The following is a 19773-nucleotide window of genomic DNA, read 5'->3' as shown; positions in this document are numbered from 1 at the left end:
TCACTCTTACAAGTAATTCAAAAACAAAAGCACAAAATCAGTCAATTTCACCTGGCTCTCTTAAGATTATTATTATTTTTATTGCTATAATGACAATAGTATCCATTTATTGAGTATTTGCTAGGTAATAGGTACTGAGCTTTTAATTCTTCACATACATCAGTTCATATCACCCTCACAACATCCTAATTTCATAAAAGAGGCAGTTGCGGTTCAGAGGGAGTAGGGGATTTTGCCCAAAGTCACTCCTTAGTAAGTGACAAAACCACAACTTAGTCTATGCTCTTAACCACTGGGCGGTTCTGCCCTGCCTTTGCTCTCAAAAGGCAACTTCTCCCCAAGAGTCACGCCATATTTTGCTGTTCCTCCCCACAGAGGGGCCTATTCTCAAACACTCACCCAAAGTGTACAGTCCCTTGGCATTCAGGTTTCTCCAAGGCAATGAAGAATCCTCTGACAAAACGTCTACTAGTAACCTTCTACCAGATATTGTAAGAACTTTGTTTTAATGTTGAAAGAAAGAAATTGAAAACCAGATAAATATAAATTATTTGCTGTGGACTACTTGTACCCATTTACATTCCATTATAAGCAGAAAATTTTCACAATGATTACAGAGAAGAAAAGACTGTTTCCTTCTAAGTAAAAGCTACAATCAGGAAGTTAGCAAAGAAGGGGAACAAAAATATCGGTAAATCTTTACCTTTTACAACGAAGACTGTGAAAAAACCAGAGGTAGAAAACTGGAGGTAGAAAAATCATCCAAAAATAAAATTAGCGTAGTTATCACAGCCTGATGTCCATGTTTAATAGCCTATGAATTCAATCACATGTACGTTGATTCAGGACTGGCTCCTGCATTTGTACAGACCAGTGCCAGCCCTCTAATTCTTGCAAGGAGAACACCAACCCAACTAAAGAAAACCCTAAATGAAAAGCTACTCAACTAAATATATCTGTGAGTTTATCAACTGCCCTCAAGGGGCTTACAATCAATTTGGAGGATTAAATATCAAAGTCTGTCTTTTGTAACTGTCTTAAAGCTAGTTGTGCTACATTAAGTGTTATTAATACTCTGATAGACAAAAGACTCCTGAATAGCCAAAGAAATCTTGAGAAAGTACAAAGCTGGAGGAATCATAATTTCTGATTTCAAACTATATTACAAAGCTATAGTAATCAAAACAGTATGGTTTTGGCATAAAAATAAACACATAGATCAATGGAATAGAATAGAGAGCCCAGAAATAAACCCATGCATTTATGGTTAATTAATTTTCAACAAAAGAGCCAAGAATATAAAATAGGGAAAGGATAATCTCTTCAATAAATGGTGATGGGAAAAGTGGACAGCCACATGCAAAAGAATGAAACTGGACCACTATCTTACACCACACACAAAAATCAACTCAAAATGGATTAACGACTTAAACATAAGACTAGAAACCATAAAACTCCTAAAACATAGAGGGTAAGCACTTTGACATTGGTCTTAGCGATGATTTTTTGGATTTGACACCAAAAGCAGAGACAACTAAAGCAAAAATAAACAAGTGGGACTACACCAAACTAAAAAGCTTCTACACAGCAAAGGAAACTAGCAACAAAATAAAAAGGCAATGTACTGAACGGGAGAAAATATTTGCAAATCATATATCTGATAAGCAGTTAATATCCCAAATATATAAAGAACTCAACTCAATAGCAAAAAAACAAACATTTCAATTTAAAAATGGGCAGAGGAACTAAATAGACATTTTTCCAAAGAAGATATACAAATGGCCAACGGATACATGAAAAGGTGCTCAAAATCACTAATCATCAGGGAAACGCAAATCAAAACTGCAATGAGATATCACCTCACACAAAAAAAGGAGATAACTGTTGATGAGGATGTGAAGAAAGGGACGTGCACTGTTGGTAGGAATGTAAATTGGTGCGGCCACTATGGAAAACAGTATGGAGGTTCTTTAAACATTAAAAATAGAACTACCATATGATCCAGCAAGTCTACTTCTGGGTATTTATCTGAAGGAAATGAAATCACTAGCTTGAAGAGCTATCTGCACCTCCACATTCATTGCAGCATTATTTACAAAGCCAAGATATTGAAACAACCTAAGTCTCTACTGATGGATGGATGAATGGATAAAGAAAATATGGTATACACACACACACACACACACACACACACACACACAATGGAACATTTTTAAGCCATTAAAAAGAAGGAAACCCTGCCATTTGTGACAACATGGATGGACTTTGAAGGCATTATGCTAAGTGAAATAAGTCAGACAGGGAGACAAATATTGTACGATCTCATTTACATATAGAATCTAAAAAATCCTAACTCACAGAAACAGAGAACAGATTGGTGGTGGCCAGAGGCAGGGAGTAGGGAGTGAGGGAGATGGGTGAAAGGGATCAAAAAGTACAAACTTCCGGTTATAAAATAAATACTAAGTTCCGGGGATGTAATGTACAGCCTGGTGACTATACAATAGTTAACAATACTGAATTGTACATTTGAAAGTTGCTAAGAGAGGAAATCTTAAAAGTTCTCATCACAAGAAAAAAAATTATAACTATGTGAGGTGATAGATGTTAATTTAACTTATTGTAACAATCATTTCATAACATATATAAATATCAAATCATTACATTGTATGCCTTAAACTAATATAACATTATATGTCAATTATATCTCAATAAAACTGGAGGAAATAAATTTAAATTATAGCCAAAAGAAAGGAGAGTAGCTAGAAGTGGAGGTGGGGATGATGGTAAAGCACTATCTGATAACCTTTTTGTCAACCAAAAGATGTACAATAGAGTAAAGCTAGGATGCTATTTCTCCGCTGTTCTGTTCTATCTTAAACATTGAGTTACTAGGCTCTCAGAGAAAGAATGGAAGCACTATACGGACAGTGACTATATTTCACCTGAATTTCTGTGATTTGGGGTCCCTCAAAACGATTGAAAGGGCTGGGAGGGTTTCTAAATAAAGTAAGCTGTTAAGTTACATTATTTCCTAAACAAAGACAGTAACAAATTGAAAAAGAACCAGTAGAATATCAAGTCAAAATGGCACAGTGTATTCATGCTTCAACTCAGCCTAAACACACAGTAATAACAGATAAAATAGAAAAAGAGAAAAAATACATACATATATACATACATACATACACTCTGATAGAAAAGAAACAAGGTGCTACATCATTGCAGTGAAATGAGAGACTGATTCTAACTAAAAGAATTAAAGAAGACTTCAAAGAAGACAGGATACTTGGGAAGGGTCTTGAAGAAAGAAAAGGATTTGGAGGGGAGTGAGCAGGGACAGGTCTGGATAGAGAAAGAAGAGGAACGTTACGATAACATTCAGGAGGCATACAAGTACGTAGTTACCTGGTTTGGCTGGAGATGATGTTCAATTGGAAATGAGGTTTAAAAAGAAGTCCAGGACAAGAGATAAAAAGACTCTGCATATGTGAAATAAGATATTTCTATGATATTCTGTTGGTGTGGCAAGTTGAGGCTGCAGATGAAGGAAGCAAGATGTTTGATCCATGATTTACAAAGAGCGTTCAAGGAGGGGCCAGCCTGGTGGCACAGCGGTTAAGTGCGCGCTTTCAGCTTCGGTGACCTGGGGTTCGCAGGTTCGGAGGCCTGGGGTTGGCAGGTTCGGATCCCCGGCACACACAAACGCACCGCTTGTCGAGCCATGCTGTGGCGGCCTCCCATATAAAGTGGAGGAAGATTGGCACAGATGTTAGCCCAGGGCCGGTCTTCCTCAGCAAAAAGGAGGAGGATTGGCATCAGATGTTAGCTCAGGGCTGATTTGCCTCACAAAAAAAAAAAGAGTGTTCAAGGAGATTTTTTTTTTTTTTTTTTTTTTTAAAGATTTTATTTATTCATTTTTTTCCCCCCAAAGCCCCAGTAGATAGTTGTATGTCATAGGTTCACATCCTTCTAGTTGCTGTACGTGGGACTCGGCCTCGCGTTGGACGGAGAGGTGGTGCCTCGGGGCGCACCCGGGATCCGAACCCGGGCCTCCAGCATCAGAGCGCGCGCACTTAACCGCTAAGCCACGGAGCCGGCCCCTCAAGGAGATTTTTGAGTTGAAGCTTATGATGAAGACAGAGAGGTTAACTGGAAGAAAATGAAATAGTCCCCATGTGAGAGCATAAGAGCCTTGTTTAGGACCACACTGAAAGTCCAAATGCTTTGCAGAAATCTCTAGCGATAGCACTTAATTAGAGACCAGGACAGGACCTGACCACTGATTACAGAAGGAAGCAGGAAGAGATTGAACATCATAAGGGGTTTTAGCCTGGGTAGCTGGGGACTGGCCCCAACATTACAACATTAAGATTTAGAAAGAGAAGCAGGTTTAAGGGAGAAGAGGAGCTCAGTTTGGAATTAAGGAAATTTGAGATCTTGACAGAACACGTTCTTGGAGAAAACAGCAAACAGATGGATAGGTGGGTCTCAAACTCACAAGAGTAATTAGAGCTAAGGTATGGTTTGGGGAATTTTCTGCCTAGAACTGACAGATATAACTGCTACACAATAAAACATACTTACTGCTATCACACAAAAACTGGGTTTGCCACTTCTCAAAGTTTGCTGACCCATACTTCTAGCTAACCCTGCAGTTTATCTGGCTCAACTGAATTCTTAGCTGTCCCTTCAGGACTCCCATTATAGACAGGGTGACTTCAACAATGAGCACAACTGCTCAGATCCTATTTCTAACAGTCCCTGAGTGCTTACCACTTCTGCCTCCTCCCTTTCATAGGCAAGGCTACCCTCCCAGCTAAATCAGGCATTTGAATGACATAACCACACACTTGAGACTTAATAAGAAATAACCACCCATTGAAAAAGGTTGAAGGTCCCCTTAGCAACTACCCACAAGCAAATTTATTCCAGAACAAGAGCACACTTTCTGGCCCCTGAATTCTTGAAATAGAGTCCTTAAACTCTTCTCCCTGCCTTACAGTCCTAGCTTCAAGCTCTCTCTTTATTTATTTATTTTTTTTGGTGAGGAAGATTAGCCCTGAGCTAACATCTATTGCTCATCGTCCTCTTTTTGCTGAGGAAGATTGGCCCTGGGCTAACATCCATGCTCATCTTCCTCTATTTTATATGGGGCGCCACCACAGTATGGCTTGATAAGCGGTACATTGGTCCGTGCCCAGGATCTGAACCCATGATCCCCAGGCCGCCAAAGCAGAGCACGTTAACTTAACTGCTATGCCACTGGGCAGATGTCCTAGCTTCTCTCTTAATTTAGCATAAATAAAAATGCATCCGAATGGATTTATCACTCCTCTGTGGAAGGAGCCCTGTGTCCCTTCACTTTTAAAAAAATTCTCCTATCCTCTGGCTTCTTGCATAGAAATAGCAATTTTCTTTCTTATCTCCACTAATTTAAGAAAAATTGGGACTCCTCAGGGTTTTGAGTCTTTTGTCAGCACAGATGTAAGCACGTTTCTCCCCATCCTTTACAAGAGTGATTAGTGTGTGTTGGGGGGGAGTATGGCTCAAAGATCATTTTCAGAAGAGTAATTTCAATTGTTATCACACAAAATTGGGGTTCTCTGCCCGATGCACATAAACAAGCCAATTAATTACGGCATCAGCCTTTGGGAAAAGAGACCAGCTTTGTTCTGTGAGGTTGACCTGCTGGGAGACAGGCAGTGTGTGCCCTCAGATCTGTCTCCCTGATTCAGGATTTAAGAGCTTAGGGAGAACAAGTTGGCACATGGAAACACTGGTGGGACAGGTTTTGAATGGTGGGCTTCAAGCATTTATGGTAAGGTTCTAAATATTTATGATGAGCTTCTAAACATTTATGATAAGGTTCTAAACATTTATGATGGGGTTTTAAACGTTTATGGTAAGGTGGGAAAGGAATTTTAACACTGGATCTTCCCGAATGGTGGACCCCTCACTTCTGATAGGAGTCCGACTTTTAAATTCTGGTCGTGTCCCGGTCCTTTGGTTTCATGAGGAGGAGAATCTTTGGTTCTGCAGTTATTTCAGGTCAAGATTTTTTCTTCTGCGCATCTTCTGGCTACATGACTTTGCTAATTATCTGAAAGACAATTCTTAATCACTTTGTTGATAAGAAATGTGGTCTGTTTGAACTGGCTCTAAATAGACCTGCAGTTACACAATAACAAGCCTTGCGGTCCTTGGGACATGTGTTCTCTAACAAGATAAAGGCATTCCATGCCCCTCTGATCACCTACACTGAGAAACCCGGATGAACAAGGCATTTAAAACATAAAATAAAACCCCCAGGATGTAACTTAGATGTAGCATGTGCTACTTCACTAAGGCCTTTTCCTAAGCATATGCAGGCCCAAAGGTAGCAATAAGCTCCTTACACTTCAATTGCACAGTCACCCACCTTGTAGCTGTGCATGGAAAACCACCCCCTCATCTATTTTGAGTCATGACACTCTGTCAAACCCACAGAAGGCACAACCCAGAGGGCGAGGCCTCAAGGTCCACCTGCATACAAGTTCAGTGACTTATGGCAGAAAGGTACATGAATCTTACAAAATAAGGGTGCAGGACCTCATCAGAGGAAGTCCTACCCAACAAGTCTATAATCACGGAACTTGGCAGGAAGTCCACAACAAAACGGAAGAAGAGGGAGTGAGCTCAAAAGCACCTTCCCACCCAGCAACCCAGTTTTAACTATGATAAAGTCAAGATTTCCGGGTGCTTTGAACTAGATATGTTTCAACAAAGCAAACCGTTTATTATTCCAATTGATGTGAGAGCAAATGTTTTATATACTTCCCTATGAGAAAGTACATCATGATTCGGGCACACCAAACACATGCTGATCAAGCGCTTACACAGACAAGTAACAATCAAAGCACATCACGTACCACCTTCTCTTTCCCCAAGATTGACTTTACGGTGGGGATAATGATTAGCACTCTGTCGGCAAACGCATCCTCCCCGGCCAAGCAGAGCAGCACTTCTACACACATACGTCTTTCACAGAAGCATGTGATCCCTACAGAAACACACAGCGAGCCCTCAAGCATGCTTTTTGAAAGTTGTCAGACATAAATGAACAAAACAGTCAACATCAGAGGCCAATCAGCCTGTTCTCTGGAAACAGAGAGGAGTCCTAGTCCACAAACTGAAAATGAATCATCTTTTTTTGGGTTGCTTTAAACATTTTTTAAAAGGATTTAGGCCAACACTGGTTAGGAAGTGGACCCAAGGGTTATCCACTAAACATTATCCCAGTAGAAATAAGAGAATGTGTCAAGTCCTGAGAAAACAGCAGACACTTTTATCCTTCAATCACCTTCTTCCCTAGCCCTTCTTCTGTTACATATATATATATATATTTTTAAAGCCCCAAACACAACAATAACAATAACAACTCATAGTTACAAAAAATACATACACTATGTCAACCTACGAAAACAGAAACCAGTTTAAGAGGCAAAGTGTTTATTTGGGATCAAAGAATTGCAATTCGGGGAGCACAGATCAGGTAGAAACCCAAATAGTGCCCTGCTAGGGAGCAAAAATCAGGGGCTTTTAAAGGCAAAGAAGAGAGGTTGTATTACAAAGAATTTTAATTGGAACAATTGCTTGAAAAACAATCATCCTTTTGGCCTAGTCCAAAGGTTTGGCCCAGTCCAAGGTTCCAGACAGCAAGGTAGTGTCTCTGGAAAGGCAGTTCTGACTCCATTTTAAAACGGCTCCACTAAAGTCAGTTTTGAAACTGAAGAGGATATCGAAGGACAAAAAAAAAGGTTGTTCTGAAGTCATTGAGAAAAGTATTCTCCTGATAAAACAAGAAAAAATGAAAGAACCAATTAAAAGTCAGCAGAAAAGTTAGAAATTCAATGAATCCTCTGATTCTGGATGTCCAAAATTTTGGACTGTGGCTGAGGAGGAAGCCAGAGCAACATAATCACACGTTGCTGACACAGCATCCAAACCCTAGCTTTGTCCCTGCATGTCAGACCCTATCAGAGAGCCAGACCGCTTAGGGAAGGGCATGTTCTATTTCCAATGAATTTCCCCAGGAAAATTCCATGCCAGAAGGGCCCAACCCAAAAGACAGAAAAAAATCTTAACAATGGGAGAGTATTTTAATAAAGACAAAAGAGAAACAAAATCAGGAAACAAAGAGCAAATGAAAGAAGAAAAACACTATATTTGTATCGATTCACATAGCTTCAAGCCAGAAAGTACTTTGGAAAAGCTTCAAACTATTCTCTCCGGGGCACCTTTAGGTCAGTTATATCATTTTAGGAGCAAACACACAGCTACAGATGACTGAGACAGAAGTTAGCCCAGGACCATTCCTCAGGCTCAGAGGAGGGCAGGAGCCTGGAAGCTTAACAGAAGGAACAGTTGGCACAGGGAAGGGTTGAGCTGGTTCCAGAGGTTGGAATCAGAGTTTAAGAAATGTAAGCAAAAGGCATGAAAAAAAAAAAAAGAGGAAAAAATAAGGTCAATAACCATTTAAAGTAAGCTAGTGAAAAGTCTCTATTTGTTTATTAAAAATTTCTCTCAAACATTATTATTTTAATTCTTTTGGTGTGCAATTTTTGCTTTTTTAAAATTTAATATGCAACGTCATAACCAATTAAAGCTTTTATTTCACTAAGTTCTCTAAAATGAAAACATACAGAAAAGGAAGAGGGCCCTAGAGGAACGTGAGGGTACCTGCTCCCCCTCTCGTCCTCAATTATTATGTAAGACTCAATTTTTAACAAAATAAATAGTGTTTCCAAGGCAACTTCCATATTATGTATTTACGTTTTCTGCCGTTTCTAAAATGCACACCAGTACTAAAGAGTCAAAAATTTGACCCTTTTCCCTTATTTTCATGAGGTTCACCATAGAATTACAAGAAATCAATGAAACCTATCTCAGCTAATAATAGATTTATATTCATTAAATGCAAATGATCATAGTTGAATTCATAATGGAATGATTTCTATTGTATTTGTTTTCCATAGAACTGCCATTAAAAATCATAAAGAACTATAGTTAGCTCATGCAAGTGAACTTGCTTTCCATTTTAAATTTATTTTAAAACTAAAATTAATATACTATATTCTCTATCATCCTAGATATGTTAATGGATTTTTGTTTAAAGTTGTAAAATTCTATCTTTAATTTTGCATAAAAACATATTTCTGCCTTCTTTGTTTACCATATATGTAATTTAAGGTAATCCTAAAAGGCACAAAATAAAATGCCCCTCAAAAGTCAAAATCTGGAGACTTTCTTCCCAAAAATGCCCACCCCTTATAAAGACACGTCAGGTTAAGGAACTGAGAGGATAACATGCCAGGAATGAAATTAAACAAATTTGCATTTATGTATCAACTAATAAGAAAGGCCTCACCTAAAAAGAGGACAGCAGATACTGAAAAAAACTTTAATTCTGCCTTCAGGAAGAAGGAATGTTACCAACGAATCACACAACAAAAGTTATTTATGCAAACAGAGCACACTAGACCCGTGCTTCTTGCAGGCTCTCTGCCCCTTGACTAACTCTATTGTTGGGTTAGGAAAACGGTTCCCATTCCTTTGGCAGCACAAACTCTTTTTTTAGATTTTACATGCTGTTGTTATAGAATCCACTATAGTAATTAAGACAAGAAAAAAACCCTTTACTTTGTTACAGAATAAACTGCATACAAAACAATAGAGTTCAAAATATCTGTCTTTTGGGCCCAGCCCCGTGGCCTAGTGGCTAAGTTCCGCAGGCTCTCCTTCGGTGGCCCAGGTTCAGTTCCCGGGCGCCGACATACACCACTTGTCAGTGGCCGTGCTGTGGCATCAACCCACATACAAAATAGAGGAAGATGGGCACAGATGTTAGCTCAGGGAGAATCTTCCTCAACAAAAAAACCTGTCTTTACATTAAAATATATCAATCCTCTCATCCAGATTTATTATAACTATAACAAAGCCTTATAAAGTAATCACAATCATGGCTGTTGAATACACACCCCAAAATGTTTCATAAGAAAACATTTACTTCACTATATAACTAAATGTACTTTAAAAGGGCTTAGGTGCTATAAAATAGTACACAGGCACTGTGAATCAAAAGGTTGTTAACATACATGACTGATAATGAACTTGAACTCTACAGTCAAAAGAAATACACCCTAAGAAAATTCCAATTAAATTACATGTTCAGAGAAAGAAGTGCTTCAGATAATTAAGTTTCTATTTGCCTGTATCTTAATCAGAGATCTCTCTTGTTGTTTTCCAATATCTTCCAACTTTATGAAATACAGCATTATGAATTAGGAAAAACTATCCATGCATGTAGCCATTTTTCTTTGAAGGCTCAAAAAAATTTAAAGAGACTCAAGATCATTATTCTGAAATCTCTTTTTTTGATTAGCACAGATGTAGAACATTTGAGAATCTATCTTCAAATGTAATAAGCACAAACAAAACTTTGAAAGGCTGGCTTTTCTCTTAACTTCAAAATGCTGATGCCAATTGATTTACTTAGCTTTTTTCATTGTTTTTATCACTGAATGAGAGGAAAATGTACCAATTCTTCAAAAGTCCCAGTTGCAACTGCATTATTTATGTCATTAGAAATGCATTTTAGGAAATACCTGTTGAAGATAGTTTATGAAATCCTGAGATCATAAAAAAAGCCATGACAATTTTTATGTTAGTAATAGCACCATAATTTCAGTTAATTTACTTACATTATAAAAAAGACAGTTCTAAATTTGATTATGGCTCTATTAAAGCACAAGCCATGGCTGACAGTTATAAAAAAGACCAAGCAGTATGTTGGGGTGGGGAGACCAGTTATTCCACTTCCTTGAGCTCAAGAAGATCCCCAGGAAATAAAGATAACCGCTTTTTACATCCTGTAGCCTTTTGTCCCTGTAGCCTGTGTAAATCTGCATTTAAAATTTACTCCCTTGCACATCTAATAATCCACTGCATGTATAAATGTAACTATCAACAAAGGGTCAAATTACACAGACAAAGCCTAGATGCAAAGGAAATCTGAGGTGCACTATAGTAATCGTGTATTGTATTATTTGGCTTAGTGATCACACTCCCTAAAAATGTCTGACCCTTAAGGAAACAAGAATTGGACAACAGGAGAGACAGATTGCAGTAATTCATATTTCTAACAAAAATTTCTTCCAAAAGTATGGAATATAAATCATACCACATTTTGTAAATGCTCCATCCCCTCACCCCCAAAAAAGGAAAAAAAATATGGTAGGTCTTCTTCACCTATGCAAAATCATAACCAAAGCTGTATTTCCACCTCTGTCATCTTGGCTAAAACAGTCTTGGTCATAAGACCTTATTCTCCCACTTGAATTAGGCACCATCTCCAAGTCTCCTCTTTTGAGATTTCTCTTTTCTTCTTTAAAAGGACTGGCACACACCCTAAGTGGAAAGCATTCAAGCACTAGACTATAAACAAGCCTAGTCACTGTGCATGAGATACTCTGTACCAACATTACACAGCTAACACCCTAGCATTTGACAGTCTAAAATTTAAATAGCGTATACATGAGAAGATAAAGGGTTCTAATCAATATTCTCTCTAAAGCTGTTATTGCTAAAAAAATAAAATAAAATGAAAAAATAAAAACCTCTATATTCTTTTGATTCTCAAAACACCAGATTAAAAAAGAAAAGCAGCAGGGAGTATTCTAGAAGAAGAGATCAAGGAGATTTGCCCTGTAATTCCATCTCTACCACTAACTTGCTTTGTGATTTCAGGCAAATCATTTGAATTTGCTGATCCTCACTCCACGTATAAATGAAGTATCTCTGAAAATGTCCAGAGCTGTTTTAACCTCAAATTTGTATTATTTTATGGTTTTTCTTCATTCAGTAGGTGCAGGGGAAAAAACACCCTTATGCATTAGAGGTGGTACTATCTTAATGTCTATTTTCTTAGCACGGTTGAATGATGAAGACTTGCATTCATTCTTTCATTCAATAATTATTTACTGATCATCTAACAAGTGCATTGAACATACAACTGAGAACAAACATACAAAAAGCCTTAAAGCCCTGCCTTCCAAGAGCTTACATTTGAGTGGAGTTTACAGTTCAAAAACATTTTCTAAACTATTTTGGATTAAAATATTTCAAAAATGCAAGTCACACTTGTTTTCATAAATAAAGAAAACTGACTGGGAATTCAATTATTGATGATGTAGAGCCATCCATAGGTACATTTGACTATGCTGATAGGGCGATGCCCTCAGGAACAGTAGAAGGAACAACGCTATTAACCCCCTTACTAAGTGGCCCCAAATCACAGACTGTTCCCATTTGAATTCTTCCTCTATCTGCTTTATAAAGTTTTCCTGTTTCTTCCAAACTATCAGGCTGATGGTAATTTTCCCTTTTGATTTTTGAGCTCTCCAGCTCACTTCTAAGTTGTTACCACTGTGGTCAGAAAACTGAGAGTCAAGTTAGTTAAAGTTGTGTTTAGAATACAAATAAATAGGGCCGGCCCCGTGGCTTAGCAGTTAAGTGCGTGCAATCCACTACTGGCGGCCTGGGCCCGGATCCCGGGCGCGCACAGACGCACCGCTTCCCCGGCCATGCTGAGGCCACGTCCCACATACAGCAACTAGAAGGATGTGCAACTATGACGTACAACTATCTACTGGGGCTTTGGGGGGAAAAAAACGGGAATACAAATAAATAGCTCTGAGCAAAGCAAAAGTAGAACCTCATTAGCATTTTAGCATTTGGATTTTCAACATTCTGGTTCTATCCATTCAAGGGCCTTTTTCTCCCTTCCTTCCTGTGTTCCAGGTCAGTGGAGCTTAATTAGATAACTTCTGGAGTTTGCTCTACACAGGATGGATGAAACAAACTACACAAGTCTCTTATGAAGATTAAGCATTTCAAACCAGATACAAGCATACAGTCCAAGACTTAGAAAAAGAAAATTCTTATTTCAATTCTGCCTCATCTGAACAGACCCACATTATTTTGAAAAAAAAATGTGGCAAAGCTGTTTGCTTCTTCTCTAGAAACAATTTAGAACATTTTTCTGTGCTCTCTTGGATTCAAAGAAAAGTTTACAGATAAATGTGCCAAAAAAGAATCTATCTGCCACTCCTAAAAAACTTCAAAATTCCTTGTTGGAAACTGGCTTATGAAAAACATGCTTACCATTGATAAGAGAAAGATAAAAATTGTACATTCTAAGAAAATAACCAAAGCAAGAGTTCAATCAAAAACTCAGGAAAGTATCACTGAAGGACTTACCCAAGTAAAGAGGATGAAAGGAGGGACATTCAACTGCAATTTACTGAATGCCTGCCATCTCCTTGGCACTACTCTAGGGGCTGGCAATTTCTCTGCTCACATGGATTGGGGGAAACAAACAAACAAAAACCTTGCAAAAAAATTTAAAAATTGAGTATTTTGAAACTGCAAGTGCTACAAAAAAAAATAAAATGGAATATTAACGTTAGACAGTGACTGGGAGTAGGAGGGATCCACTTTAGATAGAATGTTCAAGGAGGTGACTTGGCAAAAACGTAATTGAGGAGGAAGAGCCCAGCCACACAGGGGTCTGAAAGAAGGGCCTTCCACACAGAGGGAACAGGCATGCAAAGACACATAGCATGTGTAAGCTTGGCCTCTACGGGAAATTGAAAGACTACTGTAACTGCAGCATAACGTGAATGATGTGGGCAGTGGGTTCCAGATGAGGTCAGAGAGCCAGACAGGTGCTGAGTCATATATGACTTCCTCCTAGCAAGGTGTTTATTCTGACAAAATAGAGATAGAAAATCAACGGAGGGCCTTAATTGGTACAATGATACAATGGAATTTATAGGAAGGGAGGGAAGGTGGGAGGAAAGCAAACGGACCCCAGCTACAGTGTAGAGGATGCCTTTTAGGGTAATAAGAGTAAAAGCAGTCAGTTTTCTTAAGGACACCATTAGCCACGTTCATAATGAGTAGAAAAAGTGTCTTAAAAGGACGTAACGAAAAGAGAGAGAAAGAGTTAACAAATTGCATGAGAAAATAGTCAAAATGTAAACCACAATCAAAAACAGGATTCTACAACAGAAAAACAAATACTTCAGGCATAATCTTGAATGTAAATACCTATTGAACTTACACACTTGAAAGAATGTTCCATCCTATTCGGGTAGACAGTGTCAACCGAGCGCCTCTCAAATGCTAACAGCAGAAGTCTTTTTCATATTTCATTTCCCCTTGGGCTGGGGTCATTTGCAGGTGACATTTTCCCCCACAACTCATTATATCTTGAACTGATTTTGGACCCATTTTGAAAAAGAACCCTGGGTCACATCTCAACAAGCCAAGGCACCGGGAACATTCCCCATCAACCACAGGCAGGAAGCTGAAGAGCTGCAGGAAACCTACTGACCCAGCTGACTACAGATTTAACAGACAAGAGAGACTGCATATGATTAATTATGGTTATTTATATTTATGGGTTTGAATCTTGAGGATGCCTGGCCTCTCCCCATTTTATTTTATAATTTTCCCCCTGTTGGAGACTGAAGAGCAAAAGTCAATTGCCTGAGTGTTGGTATCCCATAGAAACTAAAGGGTCTTGCATTTCAATTCCTGCTCTAGAAACACTCTGGCTGAGCAGATGTAATTCACCAGACCCCAGTGGGCCAGGCTGGCACTGTTGTCAGTCAAATCACATGGCTGATGGAAATCAGCAGAGCACATTAGCAATTTATACTCAACAGCCTCTCCTCAACCACAAATTTTGAGATAATGTTAAGTGAAACCCAAAGTTAATCCAAAAAATTTAGCCCATAGATTAAGCCTCTGTTCTTACCATGAGGCAGTCAGGAGGCAAGTGACTCACAAAATGGCATTTCTAATAGGACTCCTGTCAAAACTCCCGTATCAATGCAGTGCACTTCCAGCCTACCCTCACCCAGTGCACTTGTGTCTACTCCCTTGCAGTCATTAGTTTGGCAGCTGCCAGCAACATGGTTTGTTTTTCAGACTGTATCCTGAGGGAGCCGAGTGCTCTGCAGTGGTCACAGAATGGGCAGTGAGCAATCTGAGTCACACCCCCACCCTATGATAATCTCAGCCTGAACAAAGCCACCTGACTTCTCTGGACTTTGGTTTCCTCACACAGAAGATTGAGATTGTCTGTACATTTCCTTTTTCATGGCACAGTTATCTCCTATAAACCTGGCCTTTGCTCTCCAGGGCCTCCTGCCATTTTTCCCACCCAAACTAGACAATGGACGTAGGTGACTCACGATGCCAAAGTGACTGCCATCAACATCCTCTTACCCCACTCTGACTTGAAAAAACAACATTTTTATGCTGGTAATAATTATAATAAAGTAGAGGAAGGTCTAGAAATAAGCGGATAGCCCCAAATAAGGTAGACATTCTAGAATTTCTTTATTGCTTAGGAATTCTTTCTGGGTTAATTACACTCTGGATGGAGATGGGGTAATGGGCAAGTAGAAAATTAATTATGAAGAGAACAAAAGGAGATAAAACAGTATCTGTGTGTTTGTGTATTTCTGTTTTAAAGTATATGTGCATACACAGATGTGCGCACACACACGAAGGCTAGAAGGATATACCCAAAAATGTTTAAAATCTCATCTTTGAATGGTAGGGTTGTAAGTCATTTTTATTTTCTTCCTGTGTGCATAATTTTTTACATTTCCAAAATGGGCATGTATTATTCCTGTAACAAGAAAAAGAAAAAAAAACCCAGTCTTTGTATATGTGTGTGTGAGAGAGAGAGAGAAGCAAAAAAAAAGACCTCTAAAGAGCACCAGGTAGATAGATGGCTGACATTTGACTAAATCCCACATCATCTGACCATTACTTGAGTAATTTTCTTGTTACACAACTTTTCTCATCTTTAATGAACTAGAGTAAAAGACCCACACAGAGAAAGCAAAAAAGATAGTTTGCCTTTACAATTTATTAGGAATCTTAGAGCAAGAACTGGAAAATGTCACAGATAAAAATTATCTACCTTATTCTGAAGAGTGGTCTCCACCCTAACTAGAATGAATCTGCCTTGAGCATCTGGCACAATAACTATTTAAGCCTGAGTTAAACTACACCTAAACTAGTCTTGAATTTTTAGTTATTGCACATTACATCCTCTCAGGGATTTAAAGTCTAACACAACATCAGAAACCTCAACAACTAATCAAACCAGTGACTGCAAATCTGATCAAACTTACTGGAACTGGGTGTTCCTCAGGGTTCAAGTCCATAAGCACCGAATCTCTTCAGCCAACAGCACACTGAGGGGGCCCCTCCACTGTGCCAGGCCCTGAAGGGAGCCCACAGATACACAGAGAAAGGACAGACCATCCCAGATGGGGGCCAATAATCCCTCTTTCTGCCCACCCCATGACAATTCAGTCCTCCCATGCAGGAACACAGCTACTCCTCTAGGCACGGCTGGGATCCTTCTAGTCATAGGGTGCTGTTCTTGGCATATTCAAAGAACACCTCTGAGCAGTCAATAGGACATTCTCTGTAGGAAGCAAGCCGTGTAGGGTTCATCAGAGATAGGCAGCCCTGGATTGAATTCCAATTTAGCCACTTACTAGCTGTGTGACTGACTGAGCTTTAGTCTTCTCATCCAAAAAATCTCATCTATTTCTCAGGTTACATTGAGAATTTAATAACATTAATAAAGTGTAAAAATACATCTGCTATCAACAACTCCCATTGCTAATGCATAACATCATTACTGAACACCTACACCGGGCTCCTACATTTGCAATGCCGACTTGGAGGGATATAGAAGACTGTGGTTAGAGGAGAGAACAAAAGCAGCGAATCTACCCAGGGCCAAAACCCTACCTAGCAGGGTTAGCCTAAGCAGCACTTGGCTCTGACCAAGCAAGTGCACTTAAGACTCACAGGCTGGGGAAATGAATCCCATCACTTCCCCCAAAAAACAGCAGGCAGGCCTCTTCCGGCATTTCTCTAGCATCTCTCCCCAAAACAAACATTCTCTCAAGCCGATCGGATACTGTTATTTGTGGAGTGTTCTAACAAAAATAAAAACCCTATAAAGCCCAGCATCTAACGCAGATCTAACTCCAGGCCACAGGTTACTGTTACAGAGGTCACAGGGAGGCGGCAGGCTCTCTCTCAGTCTAGATTCTCTCAGGCTCTAATGACATGGAGTGCAATGTTTGTACGTCTATCTCTAGTAGTTCAGCTGACGGATTTAAAACATTCCCTGCAAGAGGCTTGATCAAAGGTTTGTGGCCTGAGTTAACCCAAGTCACTGGGACAACTTTGACCCACAAGAGTGGTTTTTTTTCCTCTGTTGAGAATACTTCTTGGTATTTATTTTTAGTTCAGAGAAGGTGAGGAGTTGCTCTATTACAAACCTGAACAGCATCTACCTTGGAAAAAGTACTAATATAAAACCAAAATGCCATCAAGAGTCAACTCTATGAGTCAATACTTTTTTAAAGAAATCAAGATATTTCTCAAGAATGTGTCCCTTCTAGGATGATGCCCTGATCTCAGGATATAAAAACCATGACTTTCATTAACCTTACAGCAAGAACATGGGAACAAGGATCAGTGACCCCACCTCAAGTGCCAAAATGGTCTTGTTTGGTCATTCGTTCAGTGTATGCCTCTCACTGCCCAAGAGTCTCCTGTGTCCCCCAAACCACCTTAACCCATACCCACACAATCCCCTCCACTCCCCATAGTCTCCTCCACCATCCCTCTATCCCCCCTTGCCCTCCCCTTTCCACCACTCCCTACACGTCTACCGAGGAGTGACTCACTCCTGCCACCTCGTTGCACATTTGCCCTTCCCACTCTTCTCTTACTAGGTTCTTAACACTGACGTCTGATTTACAATATCTCAATTCTTTGTAATATATAATTAGTCAGTTAGTTCATGTAAGAGGAAGGAAACTCAAGTTTGAAGAGACCTAAAAGGAATTGGACATTTTAACCAAGGTTCCAGAAGGTTCTACATGCCAATCCTGCAATTGTAAGCCGGCACTGGAAACTGCCTGGTCCATCATACTTAAACACTACCAGAAAACCACATTTGTTTGATGTTTGTATTTCTTTGAGTGTGTAACTGAAAAAGTTAATGCTACAACTCAGCATAAAACAATGACAATGGTGAGCAAGATCACTGAATAACTCAAGTAAATGGAAATACTCGGTAAAAGAAAAAGAACACAAATTAGTCTGCTTCCTATCCTAACTAACTCCATGGTCACCAATTTTCTTCTGTATCCATCCTCTACTTCATCAGAAAAGTTGGCCCCACTGTTAAAAAAAGAAGAAAATGAAGACATACAAAATATAATTTAGATTTCACAACAGAAAGGCAATATGTAAACTCAAATATGTATTGAATTTTCATTTATTCAACATTCATTGGCCACCTACTGTGTTAGACCATGAGTAAACAAAGATGAATAACTTATGGTTTCTGCCTTTAAGGAACTCAAAGATTAGAGAAGATTCTAAAACAAATACAAGTGATACAAATAAGGTTTGGAAAAGGGGTTAAGGGAGTAATTACCCCTGAGGGAAAGGGGAGGTAGAAACATTATCAGGACAGGTTTGTAGAAAAAGCAATAATTAACTCAAATGTTGAAGGTTCACCAGGTCCAGGGTGAACAGGAACAAAGACATGATGCTATGAATGAGTATCACATTTTCAGAACAAGAACAATGGGGTGTGATATGCCTAGAGCACAGGATGGTATGCAGTAGTCATAAGTGAATTGGTGAGGAGACTGAACTGGCAAGCAGGGGTCTGTCAATCTCTGGAGATCTTATATACCATTCAGAGGAATTCATCCTTTGTCCGGTAGGCAAGAGATTGCCAATGAAGGCTTTTAAACATATTTGTTGGCTACATACTGTGTTATAAGAACTGTGCTAGTCAGTTTCTACATGTTATATTAGTCCTTACAACATTCCTAATAGGATCAGAGAGAATCACATTTGAATTTAAAAGACCATTCCACTATTCCCGCTCCCCCGAAGCAGTGCTGGGAGATAAACTAAAAGAACAAGAGTCTGGGAGCAGGGAACTTAGGAGACTGGATGTAAACATCCAGACAGAAACTCCTGAGGGTCCATACTAAGCCAATGACAACGACAATGGAAGGGAGAGCACCAAGTCCAAATACATTTTGGAGGGAGGATTGCTAAAATGACTGCCCTCAGCTTCTGTCAAATAGGAGAAGGCCCCTCCTCCAGGGGTTACACCACCATCTCAGGTGAGAAGAGGCCCTCAGAACACCTGGTGCTCCAGGCCACCTGAGAGCAGTCCCTAAGGAGGCCTTGTTACTCCAACTGGCCACCACGCCAGCAGGAGGTTTCCTAGGAATACAGATACTCTAGGGAGGCTTTTGCTCACCCTTAGCTATCATCCAACTTCCCCCAAGACATCACTGGGAACTAATCCCAGCATACTCTACAATCCCCTTTACCTCAGTCATCACCAGAAACCCAATCTTCCCATTTCTCACCTTCCCAGCCCTCCCTCCTTCCCATTCTGCTCTCCGGAACTCAAAATCTATCCTCAGCAAATTCCGTTATGCTCTCTTCTCTGAATGTTCTTTTCACCAGGCAAACCCCTGAAAATGTGGAGAAACCAAGATGTAATCTGAATTTTGAACAGGCCTAATCATACTGTTTTCCCAGCATCCCATCAAGGAGAGGTTGTTTATACTCTCACATTTAAGTTTA

General features: G+C 39.5%; 1 protein-coding gene across 3 annotated transcripts in view; it reads right to left on the bottom strand.

Annotated features, from left to right (window-relative positions):
- Positions 1-19773, bottom strand: part of GPD2 (glycerol-3-phosphate dehydrogenase 2) — a 138714-nt gene that overhangs the window by 106263 nt on the left and 12678 nt on the right. Inside the window, exon 1 of one of the 3 annotated variants that reach the window (XM_087435231.1) lies at positions 704-723. The exons of the other annotated variants lie outside the window; for them this stretch is intronic. The gene's annotated coding sequence lies outside the window, so the exon portion shown is untranslated. Of the gene's footprint in view, positions 1-703; positions 724-19773 lie in introns of those variants that run through there. 3 annotated transcript variants of the gene reach the window in all.

The sequence above is a fragment of the Ceratotherium simum genome, chromosome 9, assembly GCF_057802395.1.
Source record: "Ceratotherium simum simum isolate JZ-2026a chromosome 9, ASM5780239v1, whole genome shotgun sequence".
NCBI classification, from domain to species: Eukaryota; Metazoa; Chordata; class Mammalia; order Perissodactyla; family Rhinocerotidae; genus Ceratotherium; species Ceratotherium simum.
Note: the sequence above shows the minus strand (reverse complement) of the source record. Positions and strands in the feature narration are given on the sequence as shown.